The sequence below is a fragment of the Nannobrachium achirus genome, assembly GCF_963921795.1.
Source record: "Nannobrachium achirus genome assembly, chromosome: 2".
Lineage (NCBI taxonomy): Eukaryota > Metazoa > Chordata > Actinopteri > Myctophiformes > Myctophidae > Nannobrachium > Nannobrachium achirus.
In genome coordinates, this window is record NC_137811.1 from 8,976,464 (window position 1) to 9,001,854 (window position 25,391).

General features: G+C 41.3%; 2 long non-coding RNA genes across 2 annotated transcripts; both read right to left on the bottom strand.

Annotated features, from left to right (window-relative positions):
- Positions 1–4,843: 4,843 nt before the first annotated feature.
- LOC308302288 lies at positions 4,844–9,381 on the bottom strand. The gene is made up of 4 exons (XR_013962941.1): positions 9,054–9,381; positions 7,788–7,897; positions 6,460–6,663; positions 4,844–4,978 (listed from the first exon to the last, which is right to left on the bottom strand). It is a non-coding gene; the product is annotated as an uncharacterized lncRNA (long non-coding RNA).
- Positions 9,382–10,950: 1,569 nt separating this feature from the next.
- On the bottom strand, positions 10,951–12,561 carry LOC308302296. Its single transcript, XR_013962942.1, has 3 exons — positions 12,461–12,561; positions 11,648–11,959; positions 10,951–11,019 (listed from the first exon to the last, which is right to left on the bottom strand). It is a non-coding gene; the product is annotated as an uncharacterized lncRNA (long non-coding RNA).
- Positions 12,562–25,391: the final 12,830 nt, after the last annotated feature.

Here is a 25,391-nt window from a genome sequence, read left to right on the forward strand (position 1 = left end):
CTACTTCACCCTGCCTGGTAGGCGAGATTACCTTTTGAGTAAAGAGACACACGGGCGACTACAAATATGGCGACCCCACTTCAAGATGCGCTGTGATTGGCCGGTAGTGTACCATGTGTGCATGATCGGCGATGTGATTGGGCAACGTATACACAACGTATACAGATGATGCAGATTACGTCATTTTGGCGCGAAATCCGGTCCACGGCCAGGATCATAGAAAACATATAAAGAGAAGGCTTCAGAAGCTGAAAATAACGGAGTGGGTGTTCTAAAACTTTAGCGATTTAACAGTTAGGACAATTTTAAGATTTGTTTTATAAAAAAAGTTACATGGTAGAACTTTAAATGTTCACAAAAGCCAGCGTAGGCGAATACAATGACCAAAAGTGTAAGTAATCAATAGGATCTCAACCAATGTTTTCACTTTTGTAGATGTATCATTTCAACAATATTGTAAATTATCAAGGACACCAAAGTAACCAAACTGTGATGATGCAACTATACAGTACAAAGGCGCCCTCTAGTGTCTGATCCTATTCTGCTCTACAAAGCCAGAGTACAGTAACTATGTTATAATGTTGTTAGACACTTATTGGTGTATCCCAAAGGTCAAATTAGCCTTTGTGATTTTGGGGGACAAACAATTACCTCAAGAACAGATGTATAATCAGTGTAATATCACTGACCTTTAAAACCCATTTTCAGTCAAATAATACATTTGTGTTTGTAGTTATTGCACTTTTGTAGGGCAGTATTGTACAACAGCATGTTTTGTATTGCACCTTAACAAATGCTTGATCTACAGTATATACAAGCTGGAATATTTGTTGGATATCAGAATATTATTGCAAATATGTTCTGCATTAATTATTCAACATTCAGCCTAAAAGAAATCTCATGTCATCATACTTTAAGGAAGGTTTTCACTCCATTGTACTTAATCTGTGTGTGTGTGTGTGTGTGTGTGTGTGTGTGTGTGTGTGTGTGTGTGTGTGTGTGTGTGTGTGTGTGTGTGTGTGTGTGTGTGTGTGTTTGCACATACTGTGTGTGTGTGCACATACTGTGTGTGTGTGTGTGTGTGTGTGTGTGTGTGTGTGTGTGTGTGTGTGTGTGTGTGTGTGTGTGTGTGTGTGTGTGTGTGTGTGTGCGTGCGCGCGCGCGCACGCACGCACACACACACACACACACACACACACACACATCTAGAGCACATAGATCTAGAGCACATAGAATGTCAAAATATAGATCTAGAACACATAGAAGCATTCTAAAATATAGAACTAGAACACATATAATGTATAGATCTAGAAAACATAGAGTTTATAGATCTAGAACACATAGAATCAAAAACATAGATCTGGAACTGCTCAAATTCACCGCTCCACTTTGAACTGAGGTTTGATTTTTGAAGCGGTGAAAGCCGCTTCCAAGGAGTGGCTTTGTGTGTCCCGTTCATGTCCATACATGGTCATTTCAGTCCAGAATGAACAGGTTTTATCTGTCCCGTACATGTGTGTCCCATGTCCATATATGGTCATTCCAGTCCAGAATGAACAGGTTTTATCTGTCCCGTACATCCAGAATAATGTGTGTAACGTCCGTCCCGGTCTGATGATTGGATGATTAAAAATGTCCAATGAGACCATTGATCAAGCTTCACATGACAATTCGGCCCTCCAGATAAAATCATTCATTCATTCAGAATTGGAAGAATGTATAGATCACTGAGTTCATAGCTCTAGAACACATAGAATAAAAGTTCACCGCTTCACTTCGAACCGAGGTTTGATTTTTCAATCACTCACTGCCTGTATGCAATGTGTAAGCCTGAATGTGCGCGTGCACGAACGTTAGAGAATGGGCGCGCACGTGCGTGGTGAACGTGTGCATTGATTTGAGGGTCCCGGTTATAGGCAACAGTGGTTCGTGTCCCCGTTTGAGCGGCTGAAAATATGGTCACCCTATATGCTAGGCTAAGTCTGACGTTACTACAGTACATGACTACATGATATTATGAATTTATTTATGCATTTGGTTTGGCACAGTTCAGGTACGTTTACACAACCGACAGTGACCACATTGTCCAATGTCCACTCACTTTCTCTCTCCACATTCCTGTGGGGGATTATTTCCATCACATCATCAGCTGGTTCTCTGTTTCCAAAAAGCCTTAACCAGCAAGTGATGCTTGAGCATCAACTAGTAATTTATTCTTTTTTTCTTTTCTCAGCCCCACATTCTTGTTGTCTCTTGGGGGGTGCCATGATGACAGATTTTCCCTCAGCAAACCGTCAGGGAGGCGGGGTCCGTGTTTGTGGCTTGCATTTCAAAACAAATGCACGTTGTCGTTGAGAGGGGAGGGGAGGGGAGGGGAGGCAGTGACTGAGTGAGAAGAGCACCGGATCATGATCAGGACAGCTTGCATGCCGTTGTCGATGATGCTGTGATTATTTAGGCTGAGCAAATACAAATGTCTTATTATTCCCTCTCCTTTTCTTTTGGTCCCCTTTCGCGGCAGCGTGATGCCCGGCGCAGTGTGCCATGTGTGTTGTTAGTGGCGGCACTGGCGGGGCGGACAGAGTATGGAGGTGATCTTATGTTTGCAGGGCAGCACTAGCAGTCTAGCGGCACTTTTTTTTCTTTTTACCTTTCTTTTTTTGTCATCGTCGGCAGCGTCGCATGCCACCCCCCTATCTCCCAGACTCCCTCCCAGGTCAGAGTTTGAATGAATTTAACTGTGTGCAGGATAGCATTTCCAGCATTTACACCAACAATACTCTCTCTCTCTCTCTCTCTCTCTCTCTCTCTCTCTCTCTCTCTCTCTCTTATACCAGTGTGCCAGTGATCCCACTTTGCCAATGCTGGCACCCTTGCCTAAGGTTGTCTACCCCTGTTGTAGGCCTACATGAGAATAGAATGTACTCATCTACACCAGCTGCTGCTGTCACTGAACTGAAAGACACAGCAGACCTCCATCACCTATAACAACATGGCTGCAATAAAAATACATCTATACAATATTATTGATGTAGGCCTACTGGTATATTTGCCTTTTTCTTCTGTAATGGAAGTTTTTGAAGTTAACTATAAGTAAGTCAAACAAATCAGGAAGATGCAGGACTGCATTGTCAGGAATCAGACTTCATACTTTATTGTAGATCTCATCACAGCAGAGAGAGAGAGACTTGCGTCTCCCTCCAGAGCTTCCCCCATCCGCCTTCAAACACCCATGTCCCACACACATTTATACATAGCCAGGAGATGTACAGAAAGGTAACAACAGCTGGTCACTCCTTACATGGTCTCTATTCTATAGTTACACACACTCACAGTCGGCATATTGTTAATAGATTTGTGTGAGTCGTCTGTTTGTAAGGGGTTTGTCAGGGAGGAACAGGAGACGATGTCAACCCTGCAGTGGGTTTAAATTGCATCATCTAATACATTTAATAAATTAACACCACAATGATTGTTATATGGATTTTTCCACCACACTTCCCCCCTGCAACTTCCTTGTAAGTGACAACAGCCTAGATAACCACAACACTGTGACCAAACAACAAAGTCATTGTCACACAGTTGATAGAGGAATATACTCTATCATCTTCGACCAAGTTAATGCTTTATTTTCGTTATCATTTGTGAGTGACCATGGGGTGGCCCTGTGTCACATGATGATAGAAGATATGTATTTCTACTTAGAAACCATATAGGCCTAATAAAATAGCATAAATAGATGTCACATGATTATCACATTCTCTTCTAAAAAAGGAATTAAGATAAGATCTGATTTCACTAAAGAACTTGGACACAAATATGCTGATTAAAGGTATATTATCTCTCATACACCCTCCCACCAACCCCTCTTTCTCTTTCTCTCGTTTCCCTGTTTCTCACAGCAGGCAGCAGCTGTTTTCTGTTAATAGGATTAGGAAGTATGTTTTTCAGTAGTGTGTTACAAGAGAGGATGGGTCACTTCTGGCTCTGTGTTCTTGTCTGTGAGTAGCCTCCCTCATCAAAAAACACTACTGAATCACTACTCATCACTACTACTAAATGTCTACACAAACACTACCATTTCACTACTTGATTACTATTGCAATGTGTAGTGATTTAAGTAGTGATTCCCAGTAGTAATGAGTAGAGTAATGGCTGGTTTCACCCACTGAATCACTACTGATAATCACTACTTAATGACTATTCAAATCACTGCACGACTGCTACTTAATTACTTCAGTATCACTATTGGCTTTTGGGAAAGTACTATCCAATCACTACTCAATTCTTTCACATTTATTATTGAATTACTACACAATGCTTACACGTTCACTTCTGTATCTCTTCACAATCCCAATAGAATTAATACATCCTTGTATGTGTAGTGTTTATGTAGTGTTTTATCACTACTGATTTACTTTTAATTTCTACACAAACCCTTTTGAATCACCTTTGAAACTCTACACGATTATCATTCAATCACCTCTGTGTGTGTAGTGTTTATGTAGTGTTTTATCACTATTGAATTACTTTTCATTTCTACACAAACCCTTTTGAAACTCTACATGATTATCATTCAATCACTTCTGGGTGTGTAGTGTTTATGTAGTGTTTGTGTAGTGTTTTATCACTTCTGAATTACTTTTCATTCATTTAATTTCACTGCTGTATTACACATTTGTCGCTGCATATCTTTACAATTTCTGATGATGAAACAGGTCACATTAACATTTACCAATTCAGTATCATGCTCATGTTCAGTTATGAGGGGAGGCGTGAAATCAGGTATGAAAATAATTTATTTTTCAAAAAACATGCATATGAACAATACATAGCTTTGTACCAGAAACTTCGCACCGTTACATTGACCACTCGAAACATCAGCTACGCTTCCATGCCTTGCTCTCATAGTTTAGTTTGGCCTTCACAACGTTCAGGACCCGCCTCTTCTGAACTCCGCACTTTTCCATCACGTAGCCTGTATGGGGGAAAAAAACAGAATGATAGAATCAGGCCCCATTTAGACTGCAGTCCTGATCTAGCCTAAATCTGCTTTATTTCTCAAATCCGATCTTATGGCCCAACTGTGTGACCAGAGCTGATCTGTGTGTTCAGACTGATTTTAACGACATCAACCCAAAGCTGCCCTGCGTCGACATAGCTGCTTTAGTTACATTAGTAACAACGTAGACGTCATGTGTTTCAGATTAAAAAATTTCCTCTGACATTGCAGATAGGACCTTTTGAAAGCATTTTCTGCTATGCCGTGAGATTTGTCTACATTTATTGCCGTGGTTGTTCCTGTACATTTCCCATTTCTGGATGTGGCGTAAGTCACATTTGTAAAAATCTAATTCCATGTGACCTGTCTAGATTTAGGCCGGATTTACACTGACAGCCAAATCCAGCCTGAATCAGATCTGTGCAACATCAAGAGTGGAGTCAGATTTGTTTAAATAAGTCTTAAGGCCCTCTTACATCTAACAACTTGGTAAAGATTTCTCAGTCGTAATAAAATCGAGGCTATTTGCGGCACGCTCCCGTGACTCAGTCGTTACTCAATCGTTAAATGTGAGGTAGAGAGGTAGAGGTCCGACTCGATTTTTACCCCGATTTGAGACCCAGATTATGTTACGAGAATATCAAACTGGTTTAATATTTTCACAAATCGGGGCTGAGTCTGAATGAATACAATGACGTAGCCTAGCCTACAACCAAAACAGAACAAGCCAAAAGCCAAGCCATTCGTTCCCCCAAAAAGACGCTGCCTGAGCTGCCAGCCTGGTCGTTGTTGGTGCGGCTACTACGACAGCCCTTTATAAGTTATTTCTCCGCGTTTCCATTATTCCAAACATTCAACGTTGATAATAGTTGATAGTCATAGGATCGATCTGCGCCGGCTAGACTGAGAGGAGAGAACGAGAGAGGAGAGGCAGAGAGGGCTGAGGGAGGGAGGAAGGCGGAGCTCGGTGTGTGTGTTCCATGGTGTGTTCTCTGCATGTGCAGTGAATCGAAAAAGTACTCAAGTAAAAGTATCAATACTGCAATACTGTAATGCGACGCGCTGTGATTGAGCTTGTAGATCGGCTATTTTCATTTATGGTTAGCCTACTTTATAATGATATTATAATTTATATAGGGACACAACACACAAGGCTATACAATAGGCATATTTCAGCAAATAAAAGGGAATCTTGAACCAGTCTTTACAAAATCTTTAGAGGCATACACATCTAACAACTGAAATCTTTGAAAAATCATCCTACAGTCTTTGGGGAGTCTTTTTCAAATCTTATAGTGTGAGGGGTATTCTTTAAGAAATCTTTCCCAAATCTGTCCACAATCTTACCAAAGTTGTTAGGTGTAAGGCTAGCTTTAGGTTATTAGGTTAACCACCACTCAATCTCCTTAGCTACAGGGAAGAATCTTTGAAGCAAGAAAAGATGTTTAATTTCTCACCAACGACTGCTTGAAATTTTCTCTGGTCCAGCATCGCCTTGGGACTAGCCTCTTTTTTGACGTTGCAGCTCTTTCCCTTCAAGCTGCTGGTTACAAGGGTTTCTCTGCTGAACATGAGTGTCAGCAGACCATTCGTCAAACGGTCGAGTGGTCGATGTAGCGGAGCGAAGTTTCGGGTACAAAGACCCCTCCTCCAATGTCAGTCTGGCAAAGAATACATAACATTGTGTACAGAATGAGTACAGACAGAATATAGAACACCCAAGTAACACAACATACAAGTAAAACAACATAATAGGTTTCTGGAGGCACCCCTAAAACATTCGGCAAAACAGGATTATGATGTAACCAGACCTGGAATTGCATTATTTTAGGGGCAAGGCCACTTGGCCTTTGGTGTGTTCCATTTTTTGAGGGCACGAAAGCCAAATACCAGGGCAGGAAGGCCATCAAATAAAACAAGATTTTAGTCCATTGAAAGAATGTTGAATTTAAGGGTTAGGGATGATAACCTAATCTTCAGTGAAATAAATACATTATGGTATTTACAATCTGATACATGCTCAGCCCGAATCTGATACATGCTCAGCCCTGCACCAATCAAAGTCACTGGATTGGTTTAAAGTTGGGGATTCAGGAGAGTTAAGATTTCAGAATCTCAACAAAAGACACCGGTGTCTACTATCAGACTGTCTACATATTGACCAGAAAGAGACAGAGGAGAAAGTGGTACAGTACGTCACATGCAAAAAAAATATCTATCAGTAAGCAGGTGTGTTAATTTCAATAAAACCATTGTTGGGAAATAAGGCAATCCATTTCTTTATTCTATGTGTTCTGTGCAGTGTGCATGCATGGATATGCTATTCATTATCTGGGTTAGGCAGGCAGTAGACCTAAAGCAGAAAAACACATTAAAAACGATAAATGCAATTGATTTTTGCGACCGTCAGGTCGCAGTTACTACGACGGCCGCCATTCTGTCTGTCATGTCACACTCTTGCCCTAGTCATATATCTCTACCACCGTTGGCCCCATGCCAAACCTTGCACACACTCCTTGGATGGCAAATCACAACCTCCACCCCTCATTTCTCACATGGCCCTCTTCTAGCGCCACCATCAGGCAGATTTTTGCAAAACACATTTTGGGACACTGCCCCCTGGCCTAAAATCACACAAAGCGGTATAGCATCTTTAAAATCATGTCATCAACATGGATCTGTCCCATTTCCCCTATTCCCTCCTCGAGTAATATCGATCGAGGTATTCAACAACATTATCGAATATCAAAGGTTTTCCTAATATCGCCCAGCCTTAATTCTTTACCTGTTTTGGTGCGACAGTCGTTTCAGCTTCAGGCAAAGTGGCTGACCTCTGGCTGATCCCTTCCATAGCCCCTGAAAGGGCTTCCACTTTATCAAGAAGATCAGGTAGCTCTGTAAAGACACAACAACAAACATCATGTAAATGAGTGACCGACTATAAGTTCTAGACTAGGGGTCTGGCTGATCTTGCAATGTGTTTAGTGAGTGACCAAATTGTTTCTGTTTAGTGAGTGACCAAATTGTTTTGTTAATTGCCTAATCCATATTCTTTAACTTGAGTCAGCCTATCAGAGTAAAACATGTAGCTTATATGTACATGCGATGCATTTCATTTTGAATCAACACTTTCCCAATCTCGCACTGCCCGTGCACTCTGGAGATGGTTGGAGGGAAAGGGCTAAGGTTTGCCGTCATAGACTAAATAAAATATGGACGGTGAAAAGCCATTGGTTTCTATGCTGCACAAATTAAGCATTTTTTGCCCTTGTATGAGTGTCGCCATCATTGTTTTAATGGTACCCAAGGAATGCTATTGGCTGCCAACGCTCAGGTGCAACCGCAGGTACCTCTCGTCAAAAATAGAGGCAAAATTGTGAAAATAGCAGATCTACATGCTCACAACGCCTCTGTGGCATTGTGAGCATGTCGATCTGCCATTTTCACAATGGAACAGATGTAGTCAAACTAATGTAATGCCAACTCCTACAATCCCAAGTGTTTGTCAGGGTGGGGGTCTGCAGTTGAAATATTATTTTGGGGGTCACAGCCTGAAAAGGTTGAGAACTACTGACCTAAGGTATATGTCTTTTGTTTAACACTGATGAAGGCCTAGTGCCGAAACGCGTCTGCTGATAACTGCTGCTGCTGCATTCTTTAATAAAAAAGACTCAAAAAGAACTTTAAGCGAGTGCGGTTTATACCCTTCTTCAATAACATCAAATATAACATAAATTGGACCATATTTTCACAAACTGCATATCATGGTGATTGAAACGAGGCTTTAAACTAGCGACAGGAACCCATAAAGTATTCATGACAATGTTTATTAACATAAGAAAATCAAAAGTAAAAGTTCGGGGGGAAATGAATGGAATCCTATGGAGATGTTGATTCTGGTGCCAGAACAGCGCAAATAGCGGCCAATCATAGGAACTTCCAGTTCTGTGTTTGCTTCATTTTAAATCGGGACAACTACACCCCTGTCCGCTGTACATAATAGGTGCGCCTTGAACACAAAAAGGTTGAGAACCCCTGGTCTTGTACTTACTATCAAACAACAACAAGCTGTTTCCTCAGTCGAGTTTTCTTTCTTCAGTTTTGCATTTTCCCTTTCAAGTGTTCTGATTTTGCTCAGCAGTAGACCCCTCTCAGAGCAGCATCTGCATCATCGGAGCCGTCCTTAAAAAAAAAAATATATATATAAAACTTTAAACAGAATTCATAGGACTGTCACGATTATTACATTTTACATGACTATTAATTGTCACTCAAATAATTTGCGATTAACGATTTAACTTGCCTGGCGTTGCCAGCCTCTATCACACACTTCGTTTTGGGAAGAGAGTTTGGTATTTCGGGGAGACATTCCACTTCTGGGGGGGGGCGGGCTCAAGCCTATTGACGTCACGCACGCACGCTTAGAATCCCCGACAGCGACGTGACGTGACATTGCAAAAATACGTTATTTCTTATAACATATTGCATGTTTACGTGCAAAATGTTATTAAAACTTAATGAAACAGCACTATTGTATACTTTATTAAAATAATTTGAGTCGAGCGGGCGTCCGACTGACACCGCCACGACAGTTTTCACGGACCAATCAGAGTCCACTAGCGACTCTCACGTGGGCAGAAGAGCTCTGAAGGGAGGGGGCTGGGGGGGTGGGACCGGACCAGCCTTGGGAATCCACCAGACGCCAAACCACGTGCCCCAAGCATACAACCCTGATTGGCCAAACAGTGAAGCTGTTAGGGGAAAAAGAATCTAAACCAAGCAGTACCAGACCGTACTACAACACCACTACCGCCAGGGGGTGTTGTTGTGTTCGGTCTGGTTTTAACCAGGCAAGGACTGCCCATATGGCGACCGCGGTTTTCCCGGTGAACCTAAGCGCAACAGTGGGGGCCGATGGGCAAGGAGGGTCACAAGCTTATGAGAAACAACTAAAATAAGACCTTAAAACCTGGCGAAAACAGTTGTGTGCTTTTAATAGCGCAAGATAACGATAAAATAAATCATTAAATGGAAACATTCAATTAACTTCTGAAAAGCCTTCTAGGCTTTAAAACCTGGCAAAAACAGTTTCATGCATTAGCGCAAGATTATATGAGGATAAAGGAAATCATTAAATGGAAAACATTAAATTAACTTCTGAAAAGGCTTCTAAGCCTACACTAACCTACTAGTAAAACTAGTGGAACCGCGATCTTGCCACACGTGAATAATTGTGGTTGTAAACAATAACACAGACAATATAACTCCTTATTAGTCTAGTAATGGGAAGAAGGGGTTATCATTATCATGGCACCAAATAACATAAATATCTTGCAATTGGCGACGAGTCTCTTACGAAATCGGCAAAAGTGCCTCTCAATACATAAAGCTACAGTATATAACCTCTCCATCATCGGTAATCAGTGGTGTGTTCCCCACGCCAGCTTTGACTTTATGTTCCCCACACTCCCACGCCCCCACCGTTGCGCTTAGGTTCACCGGGAAAATTAGTCCTAATTTGGTTAGAGTTAGGTTTAGGCATAGTATTTTCACCAGATTCTGACTAATGGGTTGTAAGAACAATGAAATGTCGGACCCATGGCACCCAACCAAATTCCCCAACTAACATAAGCCATCTATAGCTCATTGGTTCTCAAAATGGGGTCCGGGGACCCCCAGGGGTCCTTGAGAAGCTGCTATAATAACACTGAAAAACTAAAATGTGTGAGGAGGATACTCAATAAACTGCGTGTTGTGGCAATGTTGTATACTTTGTTCTGGTGCACATCAGTATTGCAATGTGCAATCAAAGCATGACTGCCCTTGTTTGCATAGTTTCTCCTTCTGGCAGAGAATACACCTAGCATTTTTATCTTCTTGAAGACATTGCTTAATGGAAACTTGTGATCTTGTCCCTTTACCTCAATGAGGACCTCAGTTTTCATCCATGCCCAATTCCAGCTGCACCATAGGCTGCTTCACAAGTAATGCCTCGTTTTTCCCTATCACGACTCATTCTGAAAAGTAAGGAAACATTTGTTTTAGGTTTAGTTAAATTACACACATGATTTAAGAATATACATGTTATACCTGCCAAGAGGTGGATGTTAATGTCAAGGAAACAAAAATAAACCCAACAGTGAGTGAAAGCTAGCAAAATAGCCAGCAGTCTTGTTTTATCTAGTCTAGTTCAAATCTCAAGGTCTTCCCTTAACTCAGACAGTCCATTTGGTTCTATTTGTACACTGTCAAAGTTACAGACCTGTAATACCTCATTATGCAGAATGAATAGGCCTATCCCATTTCAGGTTTTCACAAGTATAAACGATTACAAATACATTTAATGGATTAAAAGTACAATATTTGCCTACTAGTTTACACCTTTGAACGTGTTCATAGCCCAACATTTATTGTTCGTCGTACGACGGGTCAAGCATCGAAAATAGCAGATCTACAAGCTCACAACGCGTCGCGGATGCAACGCGTTGTGAGCTTGTAAATCTGCCATTTTCGACGATTTTTTACAGTTTATAAAACATTGTTACTTTTGTAGGGGCATTTTTGTCACCGACACAGGCAAAACACAAGCGTTCCCACAGTATTTTTTCATAGCAGGTTTAACAGTTAATAGTTTGTATGTCTTACCTCAGGGCGCTGTTTTTCCTTTGGTTTTCCTCTGGCTCTCAGATTGAGTGCCTAGTTGCGACCGAAGAAAGCAGTATACGAGTACTGTAGTGAAGGGATAGCAGCTATACTGAAATTGGGGTGCTGAGTTCTCTTGTACACTAGGTTCATGCCAGTGTGTCGGCCAGAACACCACTTACTAGGTGCCCTTAATCCAGATATTAAAGAAGAGGCTTGATGCTGGATTCATAGCCTCTTTTACTATCTCCTTTGCAGTCACAAAACATGGAGTTCCACAGTTCAACAATACACATATGTGTGTGATGTGGTTTTCTGGGAACAGAATATAAAGACACAAAAAATAAGTGCATTAATAAAAGGTACAACGCACCAATAATACATATCAAACCAGTCAAATAATTGTATTCTAGCTGGAGAGATAAATACCAAATAATACACTTCACAGTTTATATCATTTAGTTTAGTACTCAAGGTACATCCAAATACAATTATATCTGTATAGGAACTGTATTAACTCTTAGCCCCACTGTAGCTAGAAATACTGTAGGCCTACTGTAATAGATACATAGCATGACTACACATACAGTACATGAATAAACAGTCATAAACTCCAGACATAAATGCAGTAACTAAGTTACTCTGGACAGCCAAACCATAAAGACTGAGCATGACAGTGCATAAATTAGCCCAACTGTTAGTTAGCATTTAGCTAATTCAGACAATAGAGGTTAGCTTAGTTTAGCACTTAGCAGTAACTTCAAAACCCCATGAACCTGAGTCAGTTACACATATAACATCACAATATGAACTCACTTGGTCATTGACGCACACAACACACAATAGTTTGGAGCAGGCTCAAACAAACTAATTAAAACGTCTTAATATGACGACGTTGCACACTGTGTAAACTTCACTTGTCTCTGGAGAACGTCTGTGGTTTCTGGAACATTCCACTGAAATCCCGCGGGATCGCGGTAACTATCGCGGGATTTTGACCCGCGATTTTAGAATAGAAGGCAGTCAGTTTCATCAGTCAGACCTCTCTATAATGTAAGATTAGAATGCCAACAAAATAATAGTTATAATTAAGTGCTTAAATCTTTGGGGCCTTTTCTACAAGTACTCTCATTCTTTACTTGAGTAAAAGTATCAATACTTACAGTACAGGCAATAGGCTGGAATTCAACATTTACTTGAGTAAAAGTATTTGTATCAAAATATACTCCAAAAGTTAAAGTACAACATGTTTGAAAATAGCAGATCTACCAGCTCACAACGTGTCGCATCATGACACATTGTGAGCTTGTAGATCGTCTATTTTCAAATAGCCAAGGTATAACATAGGGCTAAATTGGGTAGCATATTATGTTTTAATGTCATACAGGGGTCTTCAACAGGGGGTCCGCGACCCCTAGGGGGTCCGCGGAGGTACTGCAGGGGGTCCACGAAATTATATATATATATATATATATATATATATATATATATATATATATTCTTTTTTTTTTTTTCATTTTTCACATTTATGTTAAAAAATAAATCATGATTCTATCCATTTTGAATAGCTTGAATACATGATTACTATGCAATTGACAGATTGTTGATATTATTGGTACGGCCCACCCTGCTCACTGTAACTTGTACATGTTTAAAATAAAAAATATAAATAAAAATATATATAGGGATCTTCATGTATGGGCATAAAAGGGATGCACATGGACTTTTACATAGGTGATGTCACCTTTGATTGCGACGCGACCGAGTATTTCCCGGTGGATCTGTGCACAAGGGGCGGGGGCAACCCCGCCCACCGAAGATTTTGATTGGCTGAAGCGGAGCTAGGGAGCGCTCCATTGTAGTCGCTTGGACGGGGCGTTTATCGTGCGCTTGCCCAGGCCTTACGGCCTGGGCATAAATATAACGATTGCATTCACCACGGCTTCGTAACCTTATTAGTCTGTTCTTCGGGGGCGAAGAGCAGGACCAAGGTCCGCTGGCCTTCGCGCCGCTTGCAGTGTCGTGGACAATCGAGCGGCTCCGCCCCTTGTGCTCAGATCCACCGGGAAATACTCGCTCGCGATTGCGACCTATTCACCATATTCCTGGCCCCGCCCCCGGCTTCCTGTTCATATCCTGAAAGAGGCGGAGGCTGAAAAACCTGGCCTGAAAAACATCATTTGGTTTCCTGTTGTCCTTGCATTAAAGTGTCAGTAGTTGGCGCTCTGGGCTCTGTATGTACCTGGGTTGCCATGTCTACTTATAATAAGCAATTTGTGTCATTTGTTCACAGTCGCAGACCCCCATCTGAAAATATGTGGTGCCAGGGACTTCCACACAGATTTATGTTGTTGAAATGTTTTAAAAATATTCAAAATATTTTCCCCCCTCGATATTTTTAAATAGCAAATATACAAGCTCACAATGTGTCGCAATGTTACACATTGTGAGCTTGCTGATCTGCTATTTTCAATTGTAAATGTAAAGTAATATAGCCTAGTTGCTTCTGTTGGGCTTATTTCTTTGGCAAAATCTGGCAACAGACAATTCCATGTCACTTCCTTACTTGGGAGGAAGTGAAAAGATATTTTTTGAAGCAGCACACAGAGAGAAACTCTCTAGCGCCCTCTGTAAAAGAAAATGGCAGCCTCCATAGAGAGGGCCAGGAATATGGTGAATACCCTGAAAAACGTTGTTGCTTGTCTGACTGTCCGTACAGGAAGTGATGTCAGTGAGTCAGTGATGTGGTACAAAATTACTCATATATGGGCATAAAAACGATGTCACGTGACATCACTTCCTGTACTGACAGTCAGACAAGCTACGAGATTTCTCAGGGTATAAAGGTCCATATATGGTCATTCCAAGAAAAAGAAAAAACCTTTTATGTCCATACATGGAGAATCCTGATGTCATAAATTCCAGGTCAAAAATGAGAATGTTAGGGTACCATATATGGCCCATATATGGAGATCCACAGGCATCAAACCAAGGCCCTAACTCACCAAGGCCCTGCTTGGCATTACTAATTAATGTTTTTTTTATGCCCATCTCCATGTATGGGCATAGCATATATTGTATGTATATGGATACATATTATTATTAATAAAGGATAAAATAAAATAAAGGTCCATATATGGTCATTCCCAGAAAAAGAAAAAAATTACTTTTATGCCCATACATGGAGATTTCTGATGCAGCGTGATTTTAGGCCAAAATGTGTAGGAGCAGTGTCCAAAAATGTGTTTGAAAAGATTGGCCTGATGGTGGCGCTTTATGGAAAAGATTCATATTGATGAGATGAGTGTAGACACACTGAAAGAAATGATCCTGATGTCCAGTAGATGTAACATAATTAAATATTTTAAAAGTTACAATAACAAATCAAGTTTGTTCGTTTATATAAATATGTCCCGTATTATGTGAAATATCACTTGTTGAAAATACAAGAATAAGTGCATTTATTCCTCAAATAGCTTTATTTACTTAAAACCAACCAATCTTGTTCAGTACACAAATTCAACTAATACAATCACTTAATATCTACAGCCAAACTCAACAATCAAAACGTACTAATTTCTACAGGCAATGAACATCTGTAGAATTTAGTGATCTGCAACTAGCAAGAAGTACACGCCCCTTTCAAAAAGTTTGAACTGAGAAGAAAGAAGAAGCAGGTCGCCGGCGTCGCTATTACAGATTTTACAGAACCTCGGACAAAGCTACGTTTTATAACTTCAAGGTAAGGATTAAATTAGCTTACAAGCTTTGCATTTTATTGAGGTTCAGTTCCGCAAGTGTTTTTAGGATTGTTTTTTCTTAAAACAGCGGTGGCATGTTCTAGCTATTTAGAAGAAAAATCAAAGCAAACGTGTCGAGTCAAATATTTTCACGGGCCGCTGGGCTCGCGCCGCGGCTGGAGGAGCAGTTGCCCTCCAGCAACCGCTCCTCCAGCCTCCCCGTTGTCGGCGGTTCGGAACCGGGCAGGCGGCCGGTCGCGTGGTGGTCTCGTGGCGGCGGTCGGTGCCTCGGGGCTCCGCCGCCGTCGCGAGCCGCCGCCGCGGCCGGCACAACCCGCCCGGGGAAGGCAGTCGGTCGGCGGGGGCGGGCGCCACGGGCCGACGGCGACTCTGGACGTGCGCCGGGCCCTACTCGCGGATCTCCTCAGCTACGGTACTCGCCGCGGGCCCGCTCCCCTCGGGAGACGGCCGCCCCGGCGGGCTGCCTAAGCTGGCGCCTAGCAGCTGACTGGAACTGGTGCGGACCAGGGGAATCCGACTGTTTAATTTGCGCCTACATCCCATGCATTGTGTTATGTAAGTGTGACTTATAATGTTACGGATTCAGCGTGGGTGTGTTTTTCGTGTCTTAAAAACTATTTCTTCGTGGAATGTAATGGTCTGTGAGTTTAACCAAAGATTTGGGAAGTGTATGCTATCTAGATATATACTGTTGTGTGTGGAAAGGACTGGACACGCATGTTTCAAAGTCAGAACACTGTACAGAAACACACAGTAAACCCCATAGGGGGTTGAGGAGTCTGTATTCTAATTGATTGTATTCTCTATTCTCATCCATTGATAACTAACTAATAATGTATGATGTAATTTTAAAACATGTGTTTATGTTCATATTTCTGATAATTGTAAAAGCATTTAACCCATTCAGAACGGGTACACATTATTGTGTATCATTATTTTATGCTTTAACTATTGTAAAATAGCAGATATACAAGCTCACAGCGCGGCACAGAGTGCCACGCTGCGAGCTTGTAGATCTGCTATTTTTGAAAAATTGTAAAAATTAGAATTTTCGATTCCATAAGTGTCTTTTGAATCCTTCTAAGATTTTTTGAAAAAACTATGTTTCTATGTCAGCAATCTGGCCAGCCATCGTCAAAGAAAAGGTCCTTTTAACTTAAATGGAGCTCAGTTAGTCTGTTCTTGAGAGACTGTGGTGCTCAAACCTTTTCATTGGAAGCCCGCCTAGTTTAGTACACCCCTTTCTCACCCTTGTGCTCAACTCTTTGCGCAGAATGGCCAGTCATGAGGTTTAATGAAGTATGTATGATTTTACTCTATTCCCAGATTGCTGACGCCCACCCAATCGGTCCCTGCGGTCCCCGCAGAGACAGGACACGCCACCCAAGCCAGTCGGTCTCCGTGGTCCCCCGATACAGGTACAGAAGCCTAGCACACAGTGTTTGACTTTAATGTAGGGCTGTCACGATTATGACATTTTACATGACGATTAATTGTCACTCAAATAATTGCGATTAACAATTTAATTGTTTTTGTCGTTGACAATTACATCTGTTTGGCTTTTAGGCTTTGAAGTTGCACATAACCTAAATATAAAAAGAAATTACTGACATATTTGACAACTTCAAAAAGAACATTGATAGTGGAAATGGCTGATCTACAAGCCAGCTTGTAGAAAAAGTCAAGCTCTCCTCTTAACGCTGACTGCTGACTCTGTTCTAATGGAACCAAAGGGACCTTTTAGGGTTCATTTGGTTCCATTTGAACACTGTCAGAGTTACAGACTTGCATGGAACAATTTAGACCCCCTAAAGGAACCCACAGAGTCCTCAGTGGGAATCCTCTTTGAGAACCACTTACTGTGTTCAAAACTCTTTACCCAAATGTCATGAGGTTTAACGAAGTATGTATGATTTTACTCTGTTCTCCCAGATCGCTGACGCCCACCCTATTGGTCTCCCTGTGGTCCCGGCAGAGACAGGACAGCACCCAAGCCAGTCGCTCCCTGTGGTCACCATAGACAGGTAGAAGCCTAGCAGAACATTGATAGTGGAAATGGCTGATCAGTTTAACGCTGACTGCTGACTCTGTTCTAATGGAACCCAAGGGACCTTTTGGGTTCATTTGGTTCCATTTGAACACTGTCAGAGTTACAGACTTGTATGGAACAATTTAGACCCCCTAAAGGAACCCACAGAGTCCTCAGTGGGAATCCTCTTTGAGAACCACTTTCTGTGTTCAAAACTCTTTGCCCAAATGTCATGAGGTTTAACAAAGTATGTATGATTTTACTCTGTCCACCCAGATCGCTGAAGCCCACCCGGTCTCCCTGTGGTCCCCTTAGAGACAGGGCACCACCCATCCAGTCGCTCTCCGCAGTCACCAGAGACAGGTATAACAGAAGCCTAGCACACGTACTCTAACACAACCGTTTGACTTTAATGTAGAAGAACCATTACTGTGTTCAAAACTCTTTGCCCAAATGTCATGAGGTTTAACGAAGTATGTATGATTTTACTGTGTTCTACCAGATCGCTGACAACCACCCCCACGCTATCGGTCTCCCTGTGGTCCCTCCCGGCAGAGACAGGACAGCACGCAAGCCAGTCGCTCTCTGCGGTCACCAGCGACAGGTAGAACAGAAGTCTAGCACACACTAACACAACCGTTTGACTTTAATGTAGGGCTGTCACGGAATTACATCTGTTTGGCTTTTAGGCTTTGAAGTTGCACATAACCAAAGGTACCTTGTAGGGTTCATTTGGTTCCATTTGAACACTGTCAGAGTTACAGACTTGTATGGAACAATTTAGACCTCCTAAAGGAACCCACAGAGTCCTCAGTGGGAATCCTCTTTGAGAACCATTACTGTGTTCAAAACTCTTTGCCCAAATGTCATGAGGTTTAACGAAGTATGTATGATTTTACTGTGTTCTACCAGATCGCTGACAACCACCCCCACGCTATCGGTCTCCCTGTGGTCCCTCCCGGCAGAGACAGGACAGCACGCAAGCCAGTCGCTCTCCGCGGTCACCAGCGACAGGTAGAACATAAGTCTAGCACACACTAACACAACCGTTTGACTTTAATAGGGCTGTCACGGAATTACATCTGTTTGGCTTTTAGGCTTTGAAGTTGCACATAACCTAAATATAAAAAGAAATTACTGACATATTTGACAACTTCAAAAAGAACATTGATAGTGGAAATGGCTGATCTACAATAGCCTGGCTCCAGCCAATAGACCCGCCCACTCTCTGAGTGAACTGCATCTCTTGGTCTGGATATGTCATATGACGAGTCTCTTGATTCGGTTCAAAGCCGTATCTTGGCGAACCGACCAATGAATTCAAAGCAAGACGGAAAAAAATCTACAGAAACAGTGGAGGGAGGGGTGGCTGCGTGGCTCACCAGAGTTCTTAATTGCTCCCTTTGAACTTCAAAAGGACTCCGAACTGCAGGCATTGATTGAGCCATACAAGTGTCGAGTAGCTCGTTAGTGATTCTCTCTAATCAGTGAAACATCAAAGACACTGACCTGTTGGGTGCATGTCATTGAGGGGAGGGGGAGGAGGGATTGTTTTGTGTGCAAAAGTCAAACACAACCCTCCCACCAGATCGCTTGTGATTGGGAATTTCAAATTTTAAATCCCCTCCCCTTTGAAATCTCAACACAATGGCTCAGGCTCAGACTCTTAAGCTCCAGCGCAGAGTCTGAAATCAGGCTAGATCTACAAGCCAGCTTGTAGAAAAAGTCAAGCTCTCCTCTTAACGCTGACTGCTGACTCTGTTCTAATGGAACCAAAGGGACCTTTTAGGGTTCATTTGGTTCCATTTGAACACTGTCAGAGTTACAGACTTGCATGGAACAATTTAGACCCCCTAAAGGAACCCACAGAGTCCTCAGTTGGAATCCTCTTTGAGAACCAATTATTGTGTTCAACTCTTTGCACAAATGTCATGAGGTTTAATGAAGTATGTATGATTTTACTCTATTCACCCAGATTGCTGACGCCACCACTCCACCCAGTCGGTCTCCCTGTGGTCCCCAGAGACAGGACACTACCCCACCCAGTCGGTCACCCTGTGGTCTCCAGAGACAGGACACCACCACCCAACCCAGTCGGTCTCCCTGTGGTCCCCAGAGACAGGACACCACTACAACAAGTAAACAAGTCAACTACCGAAGGCTTTTGTTTCATGTGTGAACTTTGCAGTTCTACTCCTTCCAACGAGAAGGATTATTTCCAACATCTTGGAGTTCATCTTAAGAAAAAGGAAACTGTGCGCTGTGTCTTCAAAGACTGTCATTATGAGACAAATGTTAAAGGAACCTTTGCATCACATAGATCTAGAAATCACACAGCACATTCTTCAATTGACTTCCGTGATGAAATTGTGCTCAAGTATCAGTAAAATATTACAGATGACATTGAAGAAGCACAATACAGTGCAGAACTCTGCTTCATTAAAGCATTCATATTACACACGCTTGCTCCTGTATGTCTTTCTGGCTTAATACCTGTGACAATGAATCAAGAATGGGAACATACTGAAAGGTTCGACTACCGTTCATGTCTAGGTTGTATACTAAATCAGAAATGACATGTTTCCTCAACCATAAGTTTATACTCTCTGGACCTGACACGGAAGAAGATATAAACTGGAGCTCCGAAAGTTCACTAATGCACTTGCTTGGCACGTTATCAATGCTTTCCAATTTCAATAAAAGATGGCCTAATTTAAGCTCAATTTCATCTTCTTTTAATATTTTAATGACATCCTCTCGTAAACTGCATCTGCCACCGAAGCTGTCCTGATGGTTAATGGTGAATAAATGTTATTAAACCTGACTCATGCTGGTGGTGTTCATAGGACAATATAAGCATTTACAGTATTTTCAGAAATGGCATCTAATTACAATTTAAAAAAATAAGTTATTCTTTAAAATGTATATTAATATTTATTTATTAAATTAATTCATTTTATTATACTTGTAGATTTTACTTGAATATTCTTGTAGATTTTACAAATGCAGACTTTACTTGAAATGTCTTGTATTATTTACTGTGACTTAAACATTGTAGAATTTACTGGACATTTCTAATGGATTTTACTGCCTTAGATTTTACTTGAAAATTTCTTGTAAATTTTACTGGAGAAGATAAGTTGACTACTTAAACAAATTAAGTATTTGATACAAGGCATATTCTAGTATAATTTACATAATTTAGTGATGCAATTGGTTGCATTAATTTTTTTTTGTAAATAGGAAGAGATATTTTTCTCAGTGCATACTGTGTACCGATTTGCGTGATTTTAGGGCAAAATCTGTAGGAGCAGTGTCCAAAAATGTGTTTGAAAAAATCGGCCTGATGGTGGCGCTATGTGGGACAGATCCATGTTGATGACATGGGTGTAGACATACTGTGTAGCAATTTGCGTGACTTTAGGCAAAATCTGTAGGAGTAGTGTCCAAAAATGTGTTTGAAAAAATCGGCCTGAAGGTGGCGCTAAATGGGACAGATCCATGTGGATGACATGAGTGTAGAGCAAGTGTGTACCGATTTGCGTGATTTTAGGGCAAAATCTGTAGGAGTAGTGTCCAAAAATGTGTTTTAAAAAATCGGCCTGATGGTGGTGCTAAATGGGACAGATCCATGTTGATGAGATGAGTGTAGACATACTGTGTACCGATTTGCGTGATTTTAGGGCATACATTATAGGAGCAGTGTCCAAAAATTTGTTTTGAGGTTAGAGGAGGTTGTGGTTTGGCAGGCAAGGAGTGTCTGTTCAGAATTTGGCATGGATCGGAGCAATGGTTGCGGAGATATGAGCAGGGCAAAAGTGTGACGTGTGACGTGTGACAGACTGACTGACTGACAGACTGACAGACTGACTGACAGACACCTGGTCGAGGTTTTGACAGTAACTGAGGTTGTGGTTTGGCAGGCAAGGAGTGTGTGTTCAAAATTTGGCATGGATCGGAGCAACGGTTGCGGAGATATGAGCAGGGCAAAAGTGTGACGTGTGATGTGTGACAGACTGACTGACAGACTGACTGACTGACAGACTGACTGACAGACACCTGGTCGAGGTTTTGACAGTAACTGCGACCTGACGGTCGCAACAAGTAGTAAAATCTCCACATAATCACTATTTAAATGCCCTTGTATAGTGAAGCAGTAGTGTTTTAACAGCTTTTTCACTACTCCGCTTGATACTACTGGAAACACTACTGTTTCACTACAAAACTCTACTGGTGTGTCATGAATGAGTAGTGAATATGTAGTTTTGTGACTACATATTCACTACACATAAACAAGTAGTAAAATCTCTACATAATCACCATTTAAATGCCTTCACTACTCCGATTACTACTGGAAACACTACTGTTTCACTACAAAACTCTACTGGTGTGTCATGAGTAGTGAATATGTAGTGTTGTGACTACATATTCACTACACATAAACAAGTAGTAAAATCTCTACATAATCACTATTTATATGCCCTTGTAGTGAAGCAGTAGTGTTTCAACAGCTTTTTCACTACTACGATTGATTACTACTGGAAACACTACTGTTTCACTACAAAACTCTACTGGTGTGTCATGAGTAGTGAATATGTAGTGTTGTGACTACATATTCACTACACATAAACAAGTAGTAAAATCTCTACATAATCACTATTTATATGCCCTTGTAGTGAAGCAGTAGTGTTTCAACAGCTTTTTCACTACTACGATTGATTACTACTGGAAACACTACTGTTTCACTACAAAACTCTACTGGTGTGTCATGAGTAGTGAAAACATTACAGATTTACTACACAATTGCTACACATGACTACACAGTCACTACTACACGAATAGGTTTTGTGTAGTGATTCAGTAGTGTTTTTTGATGAGGGTAATACAGTAATTATGATTACTAGTAGCTTTATTGAACAACTACCATTTTAATGAAGGAACATGTGGCTGTACTTAAATAACATGTTGTCAAAGTTAAACTGCTGAGTTTGAATACGGTAACACCTTGTTAATGGAGTCAATATAGTAATATGTAGAATCTCGACCAGTGTGTTTTACCTTGCTGTAGATTTTTCATTCAACAATATTTTGTATTTACTAATAGCATCGACAACCAAAATAACAGACCAAAGTACAACAGTGAATATGCAACTGAGTAAAGAGACACCCTCTAGTGTCCATTCCTAGTTTTATTATTTATTATTTATTTATTTATTTACTTACATATTAAATGATTATCATGGCTCCATGGGGGGGGGGGGGGGTCTTATTATAATATTGCAAATAGATCTTATACATCTAGTCTAAAACTAACATAAGGTTACAGACTCAGATTGTAAGCTTGTTATTATTATCATTCATGAAAAGTTTTCAACATTTTATATAGTACAAACACAAAAGCAAGAAGGTGCTAATCAATCTGGCTAGCCGTTGTCAAAGAAAAGGGAACGCCCACTCGGGTTGTCCCTCTTCCTTTCAGTAGCTATAGCTACAGACTCTGTCTCGAGATAATGGGTGCTAATTAACTTTGATCAAAATAATAGTGCTCAGTAATCCTCTTCTATTTTGGTCAAGCATCAATTTAGAGATTAATAAAACACCCTTTATTCTCTTTTTTTAATTTATTGAACAACAGCTGTCGTTTGTGTTGTGTTAACCAATTATTCAGCTTAGTTTGACATTGTTTCGTCAAATGTGTTTCAGTGCTGAGTAACTTCCTCTCCTATGGACACAGTCAAGGTGAAGATTGATTCTATTCTCTTTATTCATTCAATCACGGTTATTTACACCATTTGTCACATACTAAATTATGACATTCAGTGTTTCTGTCAGCATTTTGTTTGATTCTACTTGTGTGTGTGTGTGTGTGTGTGTGTGTGTGTGTGTGTGTGTGTGTGTGTGTGTGTGTGTGTGTGTGTGTGTGTGTGTGTGTGTACTATGTGTTTGTGTAGAGAGACCACAAGCTGTTCTGACCATGGAACCAAACCGCTCCCACATCTTTGATGGAGAGAAAGTTACATTCAAATGTGACATGAGAGAAGGAGAGGAGACTGATTGGTGGTATTTCATATACAGAAATGGTCAGGAGTTTGTCAGGGAATCGTACCATAATACCTATCTATTGTCAGCAAGGACAGGCTACGGTGGTAAATACCAGTGCGCTGGTGTTCAAAAAACTGATCACCAGATTGAAAAAAATAGTAATAACGTCACATTGATTGTATCAGGTGAGTTATTTTTTCTCATCATTGCCTTTATGTTTTATGGTGTTGTTCAAGCATGTACACAAACATAGGAGCCAACCAGTGCAAGAGCACCTACTGCCTTAGGAGAACGTGCCTTTTTCCATACACAATTTCTCTAATTTGCTGAATCTCCACTCAGCTGTCATTAGGGTGGGTAAGTCATTTCCCCCTCCTGATAAGACTGGTTTAGCAAGGAACAAGGAAAGTGTTTCCGAGACTTAATGTATGTCTCGTATGTCTGTAGGCCTATGGCTACGTTGTGCCCTAAAGTCTGAACTTAGCTAAAACATAGCTAAGTTATATAAAAAAGAAGGCATTTCAAATATACTGTTTCTTTATCAAAGCCACACGGGAAGTGTCTGTAACATGCACATACACATATGTTGTAGTTTTATATTTTTCTTCTTAATCTAAACAACAGATAAACCAAAGGCCACACTGGAAGCAGACCATACAGACATACCAGCAGGGGGCAGTGTTACACTGACCTGCTCTGTGGAGGAGTCATCTGGATGGACATACTACTGGTACAAACATGACCAAGATGCTGTTCAATCCTCTGCTGGACCAATCGATGTGTCAGAAGGTGGAACCTACAGTTGCAGAGGAGGGAGAGGAGAACCTCTTTACTACACTGAATACAGTGATGCTGTCATCATTCACACAATTGGTGAGCCATTGAATTTGCTTCATCGTAAATAATGCAATGCAGGGGGTGTGCAGAGTTGGGAGTGAGATGGTCTTGTCAGAAAGGTAATGCATTGTTAGGTTATCAGGTGATGATGATTGCAGGTGATGTCTGACAGAAGGTTAGTGAGGCTCAACATGCAATAATGTACTTTAATACATCATTAGAGCAGTATTGTTTGTTATCATTCTTTACATTTGAAACAACCACAAGTTTCACAACTGAGGCAGCACTGAGGCAGCTGTTGTGAGCACAGCCAGCTGTGTTAGGAACCTGTTGGTAGCGCAGCACAAAAAGTAGCAGAGCTACAAATACAAGGTCACAACGTATAGCAGCGTTAAGCTTGTAGCTCAGCTACAGTATCTTTGTTCCACACCACCTGTTGCACCAGCGCACCACTACTAGGGATTCTGTGCTCAATGTGGGACTTATTTACGCCCCCTCCCCCACCCCCCTCTTTATTGCAGATTTGCCACTGAATGCCTCACTGTAAATATGTGCTCTTTGTTGTAGACAAATTGCTACTTAGTTTAGAATCAAACTTCTAGACTCAGTGACAGATAGCCTATGCAGTTATTGTGTGTGTTCATTTGTATTTCTTCCTGTAAGCAGTGGGCAGGTCTGTCGTGGTCCTGCAACCCAGTTGGTCTCCCATATTCAGAGGAGAGACCATCACTCTCAAGTGTGAGATGGAGGGGGGAGGAGACACCGACTGGATTTATGAATGGACGACAACCAGGTCATCTCCATACAAACCAGAAAACCAAGCTGAATTCAGCATTGCCAGTATCCTCAAGGCTCACAGTGGAGACTACAGGTGTAAAGGCCGTCCCCAAAATGACCTGCAGTCTTCAACAGGGTGGAGTGATGCTGTTACACTGACTGTGTCATGTAAGTTAGAATACATCATAGAAAATGTTAATGGAATGTTCTGAATAGGAAAGGGGATTTCTTTTTTGCAGCCTCTAGAAATTGCATGAAACATCCTATATTAATTCATTGACTGCCAACATTGTTTTTCCAC